Raw genomic sequence first — 10,986 nt, 5'->3', positions numbered from 1 at the left:
GGGCTTTCTCTAGTTGCAGTGAGCGGGGGCTACGCTTCGTTGCGGTGCGCGGGCTTCTCATTGCGGTGCCTTCTCTTTGTTGCAGAGCACAGGCTCTAGGCGTGCGCTCAGTAGTGGTGGCTCGCGGGTCCTAGAGCACAGGCTCAGTAGTTGTGGCCCATGGGCTTAGTTGCTCCGCGGCATGTGGGATCTTCCTGGACCAGGGCTCGAACCCATGTCCCCTGCACTGGCAGGCGGATTCTTAACCACTGCGCCACCAGGGAAGTCCTGGGGGATGTATTTTAGATGAGGTGGTTGGGGAAGGCCTCTTTGAAGTGATCGTATTTAAGCTGAGATTTGAAAGAGGAGAAGGAACCAGTGGGGACAATTTGGAGCAAAGAGTTTTCTGAGGGATTGGAAATAATATATGCCGAGGCTCCAAGGAAGGAAAAAGCCTGGTGCTAAAGAGAGGGCAAGCTGCAGTGAGGCCCTGAGCCTGGGGTAGAGGGGTGTGGTCCCTGGTGAAACTGGGGACCGAAGCAGGGCCTTGGAGGGCAGTGGGCTCACCCAGGGAAGTGACACCCAAGTGATGCTTTAGAGCCCTCTAGCTGGGTGGGGGAGACCAGACAGTAGGTGTAGCGAGACCAGTGAGGGCTTTTAGGAGTAATCTAGGTGGGAGGACTAGCATAGTGGCAGTAGAAATGGAGAGAGGGAGACAGATTTGAGATGTAGTTTGGAGAAAAGCAGACAGGATGGAATGATGGAGAGATGTGGGGAGAGGGAGAGGGAGGCTTTCATCCCTAAAGGACGGCACTGAGGTGTCTGGCTTGAGCAGTTGGGCAGATAGTCATGCCACTCACTAAGACTAGGGAAGAAAGAGGTTGGCAGGGGAAAACATTCAAGGTTTCTGTTTTAGACAGGTTTAAGTTTGACATGCCAGTTCATCATTAAAATCAACATGCAGACAGTTGGATATGTTCACTGAGCACTCAGCATATGCTGGAACAGCATTCAAGGCCTCATACACATCCTCTCCTTTTATCATCACGACGATCTAGAAGGAAGGTTGGACTAATAGCCTGTTTTATTATTTTTTTTAATTAAAAAATTTTTTTTGGCCACGCTGCACAGCTTGTGGGATCTTAGTTCCCTGACCAGGGATTGAACCCCGGGCCCTCGGCAGTGAGAGCGCAGAGTCCTAACCACTGGACTGCCAGGGAAGTCCTCTAATAGCCTGTTTCACAGATGAGGGAACAGAGGCTAACAGGGTGCATTGAGCATCTTCTGTTGCCACTCCAGATCCTTTCTCTACCCTTTCCACTCTGCTCTGTGGCCAGGAGGCTGAAGGCCTTGCCCCATGGCTTCTGTAGGGCTTGGCTGTGGAGAGTGGCACTAATAGGAGATGAGATGGAGGAGAGCAAGGCTGGGCGTTTACCTGCCCCTCCCCTCTGTGAGGTTGCTGTAGGGCCTGCGGGGGGGCCCTCTCTCTCCAGATTCTAGGAAACATGCTCCCTCCATCTCCTGGGCCCCTGAGGGTGGTAACTAAGCCACTGCTACTAGCTCTGGGGTAATGCACTATCCCTTGTGGTTTACCAACACCCTGCCCATACCTTTGCACATAATCCTCTTATGAAACACTCCTCAAATTATCTAATTTGAGAAAGACTTTGTTCTGATACACTTGTCTGGAGCTAAAAATCTTGGCAGTGGTGGAGCTGGGATTCAGGCCCAGACAGTGTGGTTCTAGAGTCTGAGTTGTAACCACTAAGCTCCATTCCTTCCCTCTCAGGACTGTTTCCGTGGAAGAAAAGGGGAGAAGCCTCAGACCCTGGTTGGAAAAGAAAGAAAATAGATAGTAGGAAGGACTGCCCAAAGGGGAAGGAGCTTGGGGTCCTAGGCTCTATGTATAGAAGACAGAACAAATAAAGATGGACAAAAGTTGTTACCAGAGTGAACATAATAGACTTCAGGGGCTGGAGACTCAGGCTTTGTGCTTGGGGGTTGGAGAGGGACATTTAAGGTTGGCCTGACAATTTCAAACTGACTCCAGAACCAGTTGAAAGAACAAAATTCCGAGAGATCCAAGTCCCAAGCGGCCAATAGGAGGCGGGGCTGGTGCCCCAAAGCAGCCCCTGGCCTATCCAGCCGAGGGACAGAGGCTTCAACCTAAAATCAGGCCGCAGAGGAAAAACAGTCTGGCTGACCCTGGGTCCACAAGTAACCACGTGAGAGATGGCCTGCACTCTGTCACAGGGTCAGGCAGCCCTGAGCAGGAGGCCTGTGGGTGAGAAATCTGGGAGAAGGACTATGGGCCCCTAGGATCCAAACAGAATGGGCGTACTCAGCTTTGTCAGATACGACCCCTCCCCATCCCCGCAAACACACACACCTTGACACCTTCAGACACAAGCATGTGACATCAAACACACACACAAGCATGGATGGGGCCCCTACCATGTGCCGTGTCCTATGCGGACTCAGGCTCCCCGCCCAGACTGGGGAGGGGCAGGAATGCTAGCAGTAAGGTTTAATAAAGTGTGTCAGGCGGGGTGATGGAGTTGTACACAGGACACAGAGAGCACCAGGAGAGACTGAGCGATGCTGGTGAGGGAGGTCAGGGTGGCTTCACGGCGGTGATACCAGAGCTGTACAGAGTCAAGGACAGAGACTGACCAATGCCGGGACACATGCACACGCGTGTATGCGCACACATGTGCACACACACAAACACCCGCATTCCACGGATGCACACCCCGCCCAACCCTAACACACACAGATTCTACACTCACACCACCAGCACACACTCATACAACAGACTCACACAGACACACAGGAACCTCACACACTTTTCCTTACAGAGACACACACTCACACACACCCATTTATGCACACTTGAGCTCTCACACACGCACACAAAGTCCAGGCTTTGTCCCCAGCCTAAGGTGGCTTTATTCTGCAAACCAGAGAACACCCGCCTTCCTCATCCGGGAAAAGGCTGCCGGCAGGCCTGCGAGGGGCGCCCGAGAGCCGCCAGCTGGCACAAGGGCGAGGGCGGGAGCGCTGGGCCGAGGACGCCCCGGGCCCCGCGCCCTCACCGCGAGCCAGAGTGAGGCGGGGAGACGCTCTGAGCGTCTGTTTCGTCATGTGCAAACCGAGATAATAAACCTTCCGGAGCGCTCCGCGCGATAATGTACGTGGACGTGTTGTAAGCATGGCCCGAACAGAGAGCTCGGGATTATTGCTCTTGTTCTCCTGCAAATATGGTGACTCCTCTCCCACTGCAGTCATCAGAATATCGGGGGTGGGGCCCTGCCTTTGTATTTCCAAAAGTGCCATAGAATTTGTCCAAAATGTATTTACATTTATTTGAATAGATATTTGCACAATCTACAAAATTCAGAGGTACAAGGTATAGGTCAAGAGTTTCTTCCTTCCCAACTTCATTCCCCTGCCCAGCCACTCAGTTCCCCCCTGCACGTTACCAGATTTATGAATTTTCTATGTATTCTCCAAGAAATAGATAATGCAGGTACAAACAATATGTAATTGTTCCCTTTTTTATTCACGTGGCAGCATGGTACCATGCATACTATTCTGAACTTTTTTTTTTTTTTCCCCCGCTTAAAGGAGATCTTGAATGCCTTGCATCTGAAGAGAGGCCTCAATTTTGCTCACAACTTTTGTAATAAACTCTCTGAAGTCCATCCATGGAACACCTCGTTTGCATGGGAGGATACTAGCCAGAGAAGAGCTAGAAGCAGAGGCCAGTCTAGGCCCAGATCTCCTTTTTCTTTTGAAAAAAACTGTGGTAAAATATACATAAGATAAAATTTACCATTTTAACCATTTTTACGTGTACAATTCAGTGGCCTTAAGTACATTCACAATGTTGGGTAACCACTACTGTTTATTCCCAAAACTTTTTCATCCACTCAAACAGAAACATTATACCAATTAAACAGTAACTCCCCATTCTTCCCTCTCCCCAGTTCCTGGCAACGTCTATTCTACTTTCTGTCTCTGTGAATTTGACTACTCTAGGTACCTCATGTAAGTGGAATCATACAGTATTTTTTCTTTTGTGCCTGGCTTATTTTACTTAGCACAATGCCTTCAAGATTCATCCATGTGGTTTCATGTGTCAGAATGTCCTTTGTTTTCAAGGCTGAATAATATTCCATCATCTGTATATGCCACACAGTGTTTATCCATTCCTCTGTTGATGGACACTTGGGTTGTTGCTGCCTTTTGACTCTTGTGAATAATGCTGCTATGAACATGGGTGTATGGTCCCAGGTCTTTGCCTCCTCCTGGAGCTTTTTGTGAGGGCCTGTCCCATTTGGCCCAGCTCCCATGTTGCATGTGGGCCAAGGCAGAGGGCTCCACTCTGGGGAGAGGAGGGGTGAGTGGAAGAGCCATACACTGAGGTTTGGGGAGGAGGAGGTAGAGGGTGAGAACAGAACACACTGCTTAACACCCACTAATGTGCCCCATCACACTCGGAGTAAATGCCAAAGTCGTTACAAGACCCTGCTACCTCTCAATCCTCCTCCTCTTGTCCCTTTAATCCGGTCATACTGACCTCCTTGCTGTTTCTCAAACGAGGAAGGTCAACTCCTGCCTCAGAGAGGGCCGCTGCATTTGCAGGTTCCCCTCTATCTGTAGAGAATGCCCTTCCCCTAAGTAAGGAAGCAATACCTTGCTTATTACTTCCTTCTGATTTCTTTTCATGTATCACCTTACCAGTGAGGCCTTCTCTGATCACTCCGTTTAACATTGCAATCTTCCCTTCCCTGCTTTGCTCTCCTTCCCGGCTAGACTTTTATACATGTCACTTGTAAAAAGTGTTCCCACCTCACCTAGAGAGTCAGTTTCAGGAGGACAGGAATTTTGTCTGTTTTGTCCACTGCTACACTCCTAGTGCCAAGTAGGTGCTCAATAACTGTGAGTGATGAATGAGGGGGCCCAGCTCTCAGTGTGACTCAACAGGGCCCAGCACGCCCCAACCTCTCTCCTGGGCTGCAAACCCTCATATCCAACAGGCCCCCTCTCACCACTGTGGTGGGACCACACCCCACCGGTCAGCCCCCCTGCACCCCGCACCCTCTACTACAGCCAAGTCAACTTCTTTTCTATTCCTTACCCACACCCCATCCTGCACCGCTTCCTCAACTCTCTCTCTGCATCTTAGTGAAACTGGGAGACTCTCACCAGCCACATCTAACATCAGCCAACAAAACCTGTCAATTCCAAACGTTTTCCAAATGCACCCTCTCTCCATCCTCACTGCCAGGGACAGCAGGCTGCCTCTGTTCATCTATTGCCCAGACTTTTCCTGCCTGGGGTCTCCATCGCTGGTAGGTCCCCACCAGTGCAGCCAGAGTTGTCTGTCTAAAAATCAGTCTGATCAGCCTGCTCTGTTCAAGGACATTACTGACTCATCAGGGCATGTAAAAACCCTTTACTGTCTGGACCCAGATCACTTCTAGCCACATCGCCTCCCTTTCTCCACGCCTCAGCCCACTCCAGAATCCTTACACTCTCTCTCTCTCAGTGCCTTGCCTTTGCACACACAGTTCCCTACACCTTGCCTATTTTCTCTGCTAAACAAAATTCCTATTCAACCACCTAGGTTTCACCTCCTCTCTGTCATCATTAGATGGGCTTTCTTGTCTCCTTCTTCCATTCAGTTAAATTTAAAACGCACATCAAGAGCTCCTAAAACCATTAGGTTTGGCACCACTGAAAGTGGGGTAACCAGGCCTGTGTGTCTCCTGAGAGAATGCAACAGGAGTGAGTACATGCCTCAGAAGAATTCTGATTCTAACAAAGCCTCCAACCTAACTACTAGTTTACGGGGAAGTAGAGGAAAGAGTTAAAACAAAGACTTGAGGATGCAATCAGCCAAATCCAGAATATAGGCAATTCTTCCAACAAATGACCCAGTTTCATCAACAACTAAATAGCATGAAAAAGGGGGGAAGGAGGAAGTGTTTATTGAAAAATGACTTAAGACACATAAAAACCAAATGCAATGTGTAGACCTGATTTGGATTCTGATTTGAACAAACCAATTGCAAAAGATGTTTTTGAGACAATCCAGGAAATCTGAACATGGAACATGGACTGAACAGGAAATCTGAACATTGGGCCTTAGGTAACATTAAAGAATTACCATTAATTTTGTTTGTTGTGTTAAAAAATTCCTTATGTATTAGAGATACATCTTGAAGTGTTTATGGGTATAATAATATTGATGTTGGGGGTTTGATTTAAAATATTCCAGCAAAGAAAGGTGTAGTGGTTGGTATAGGGGAAGAAAAGGGAGGTAGTTGAATAAAATCAGATGGACAAAATGTTGGCAATTGTGAAATCTGGGTGACAGTTACATGGAGGCTTATTAGAATATTTCTCTACTTTTTGGTGTATGTTATAAAAAACATCAAAATTAATTCCATGCAAATGTATTGTTGGGGCAGACCCTGTGCTATGCTCTGAGAGACAACGACAAAGATGTGTCCCTATCCTGGAGAAGTTCCAAGCAGTGGAGAAGACAGACAAGAATTCAGGCGCTGACTGTATTTAGTGATCAGAGTTATGGTTGGGGTAAGCTCTGGGGCCACAAGAAGAGAGGGATACCTAACACATTGAGGGAAAGTCTCCTAGAGGACTCAGGTTGACTTTTGTAACAAGAGACCACAAACTAGGGGACTTCCCTGGTGGCGCAGTGGTTAAGACTCTGTGCTCCCAATGCAGGGGGCCCAGGTTCAACCCTTGGTCAGGGAACTAGATCCCACATGCATGCGGCAACTGAGTTTGAATGCCACAACTAAAGGAGCCCATGTGCCTCAACTAAGGAGCTGCCGAGCTGCAACTAAGACCCGGTGCAACTAAGTAAATAAATAAATAAAAACAAAACAAAACAGAGACCACAAACTACAATAGCTAAACTGGACACTGCCCTAATGGTCTGGGATGCAGCTGAAAGCTGGAGCATTTGCTCTCAACCACGTGAGGAAGTGGACCTGCCACAAACCCATGAGATACATATTATCTCCATTTGAAGGAGGAGAAAAATGACATTCACAGAGTTTAGGTAATTAATTCCAAATCATACAACCAACAAGGACTGAAAGCAGGGTTTGAACCCAGGGCTGGTTGACTGCAAAGCTGTGTTCTTTCTGTGAGTACTTGAGGCTTCCTGGTGACTGGGGGAGGGGTGGCTCTGACACTTTCTCTCTTCCCAGGGTCCTAGTGTGTTTAGGAGACCTTGGCCTTTGCCCTGCTAAGTGTTTCCCAGTGGGGGTTAGGCTGGGACTAGGAGAGCCCAAGGGCTTTTGTCCTAGCCACCTAGCCAGACTGAGATCACACTGTCCCTGACTTCCCCTGAGTTCTGTTAGGAAGGTCACTTCTGGGAAGTCCCAGACTGGAATGGGGAAATGAGAGGCTTTAGTTCTGGGAGACATGGCCTCCCCGTCTATCAATCTTCTCTCCTTCAACCCCAGGTCTCAACCCCCATTTCCTGAACTTGGGGTTTGCAATGAGAGTGGATCAATAATTCCTTGGATTGGGACTTCCCTGGTGGCGCAGTGGTTAAGAATCTGCCTGCCAATGCAGGGGACACAGGTTCGAGCCCTGGTCCGGGAAGATCCCACATGCCGTGGAGCAACTAAGCCCGTGTGCCATAACTACTGAGCCTGAGCTCTAGAGCCCGCGAGCCACAACTACTGAGCCCACGTGCCACAACTACTGAAGCCTGCACGCCTAGAGCCCGTGCTCCGCAACAAGAGAAGCCACCGCAATGAGAAGCCAGCGCACCACAACGAACAGTAGCCCCTGCTCACCGCAACTAGAGAAAGCCCACGCGCAGCAACGAAGACCCAATGCAGCCAAAAAAAAAAAAAAAAAAATTCCTTGGATTTGAACGGACTTGAATACTTATAAAGACCTTTTCCTTAGTTTCCACTCTTGCTTCTCAACTCTGCTCTATGAGCTAATTAGATAGGGGGCACACATTTATCCTTTGATCCATTAAAAACACACAGGTCACCTAAATCACACTGGTATGCTCAATTTGCAATTTGGAGCCCCCTCAGAGAGGTCACGTGGCTTGTTGAAGTTCACCCAGCTGGTCATGGTGGAGTCAAGACTTGCACCCAGGCAGCACTTAGGCCGGCCCAGGGAGTTTCATGTTAGCTGGGCAAGAACAAGGAAGGCTGGAGCCTGAATTGGCTTCCCTTCCTGGCCTGTTTCAATTGCTCTTCTCTCTGGGGGTGAGCTAGCTGGCAGCTGATACCTGACTCCCATCAGACCACAGAAGCAAACCAGGTGGGTATTAAATGGGCCTTTCTCCAGGAGTTCTCACTCCTCCTTTGGCCCATTGCCTAGCAGGCCGTGCCCCTTCTCGAAGTGTCTTTGCCCCAGCCTCCACAGGGCCCAGTGAGCCTCCTCCTTCTTCCTGGAAGCATCCCTTCCTTTCTGGATTGCTCTGGGCTTTCTGCTGCTCCTCTGCCTGTCTCTTATCTGTATCCTTTGTTAATTGTCCTCCCTCCCCACCCCACAAGGCATGAGCTGAGCAGGAAAGCAGTGACCCAGGGCCTTGACGGGTAGGTGGTGAGGGAAGGAAGACATGGCTCTGGGAAGGATCCACAGGTGCCTCGGAGGTGTCTCTGTAGAGATGTGCAGACTTAAAGGCAGACGAAACAGATTCTGGATGTGGTTCTGCCACTCTTGAGCTGGAAAGGTTTGACCAAGGTCCTCACACCAAAGGGGAAATTTTACAGGTGAGAGTTCAATGAGATAAAATATATGTGAAAGTGCAGATTTCAAATGCCAGTGACTTAATAGCTATGCCATAAATAGGGTATTTGTAGAAAGAATAAAAAAAGGGAAGAATGCCTTGCACGTCTCAAATAACCCGGCTGCCCACTGGGGGCTGTCTCACCCTGCGTCTCTACTTTCTGGTTTTTTTTTTTAGGTTTTTGTTTGTTTTTGTTTTTTTGGCCACGCTGTGAGGCATGTGGGATCTTAGTCCCCAATCAGGGATTGAACCTGCACCCCCTGCAGTGGAAGCGGGGAGTCTTAACCACTGGACTGCCAGGTAAGTCCCTGTTTTATTTTGTTTTGTTTTGGGTCTCCACTTTCTTTTTTTTTAAAAAATTAATTAATTAATTAATTAATTTTTTTGGCTGTGTTGGGTCTTTATTGCTGTGCGCAGGCTTTCTTTAGTTGCAGCAAGCGGGGGCTACTCTTTGTTGTGGTGCATGGGCTTCTCATTGCGGTGGCTTCTCTTGTTGCAGAGCACGGGCTCTAGGCGAGCGGGCTCAGTAGTTGTGGCTCGCAGGCTCTAGAGCACAGGCTCAGTAGTTGCGGTGCACAGGCTTGGTTGCTCTGTGGCATGTGGGATCTTCCCGGAGCAGGGGTCCAACCCGTGTCCCCTGCACTGGCAGGCAGATTCTTAACCACTGCGCCGCCAGGGAAGTCCACATTCTTTTTGAAAATATTCTTTTCCATTATGGTTCATCATAGGATACTGAATATAGTTCTCTGTGCTACATTTAAGACCTTGTTGTTTATGCATTCTATATATAATAGCTTACATCTGCTAACCCCCACTTTTCTCCCCAACCCCCTCCCCCTTGGCATTGGTCTCCACTTTCTATCCATCCTCCTCCTGGGGGGGTCCCTTCTAGGAGCTCCACCTGCTACAAAGTACAGCTCTGGGGAATTTTCCCTTAATGGCCTTATTTCACGGTGGAGTTGCAACAATCATATGGGTGTGCCTGGCCAGCTGTGTGGGGCTGAGAGGGGGAAGGGTGGGATGATTTGGGGGTGGGGGCATCATGGTATAGGATGGGGAAACTGGAGTGAGACTTTCTTTTTTTTCAGCCTTGTGTCTTTCCTTGAGGAGTTTCCTAGCACCCAAGGTTCTATTGACCTGATCTCTAATTTCCTTTGAGGTTCCTATTTTTTCCTTATGCACTCCTGTCCAAAGGTGGAGGCAGACCATCCTAGCAACCCAGCCTTGCCAAATGTTAGCAATGTCACACCCTCCTCACCCGGGTTGTAATTTACTATGTAATGATGTTTTCCTGGACCTCTCTCTAGTTCTACTCTAGGTAGGTGCAATAATTTTTTTATTGTCGTAAAATATACTTAACATAAAAATAACCATTTTAACCATTTTTTTAGTGCACAGCTAAGTGGCATTAAGTGTATTCACACTGTTGTGCAACCATCACCACTACCCATTTCTAGAACTTTTAAAATCTTCTCAGAATGAAACGCTATACCCGTTAAACAATAATTTCCTATCCTTCCCTCTCCCCAGTTCCTGACAACCACTATTCTACTCTCTGTCTCTGCTCTAGATACCTCATGTAAGTGGAATCATAGAGTATTTTTTCTTTTGTATCTGGTGTATTTCACTTAACACAGTGCCTTTAAGATTCATCCATGTGGTATCATGTGTCAGAATTTCCTTCCTTTTTAAGGCTGAATAATATTTCATTTTATGTATATACCACATGTTGTTTATCCATTCATCTGTTGATGGACACTTGGGTTGTTTCCACCTTTTGGCTGTTGTGAATAATGCTGCAACGAACATTTGTGTACAAGTTTGTTTGCCTCTCTGTTTTCTCTTGGGTATATACCTAGGAGGGGAATTGCTGGGTCATATAGTAATTCTATGTTTAACATTTTGAGGAACCGTCAAATTGCTTTCCCCAGCGACTGCACCATTTTACATTCTCACTAGCAATGTATGGGGATTCCAACTTCTCTATATCCTCACCAATGTTTGTTATTTTCAGGTTTTTTATTTTTTTGTTTTTACTATAGCCATATTACTAAGTGTAAAGTGGTATCTCATTATGGTTTTGATTTGCATTTCCCTAATGACTAATGGTATTGAGAATCTTTTCATGTGCTTAATGGCCATTTGTGTATTTTTTTTGGAGAAGTGTCTACTCAAGTCCTTTGTCCATTTTCTAATTGGGTTGTTTG

Source organism: Eubalaena glacialis, chromosome 3 (assembly GCF_028564815.1).
Source record: "Eubalaena glacialis isolate mEubGla1 chromosome 3, mEubGla1.1.hap2.+ XY, whole genome shotgun sequence".
Classification (NCBI taxonomy): domain Eukaryota; kingdom Metazoa; phylum Chordata; class Mammalia; order Artiodactyla; family Balaenidae; genus Eubalaena; species Eubalaena glacialis.
This window is presented reverse-complemented; position numbering follows the sequence as displayed.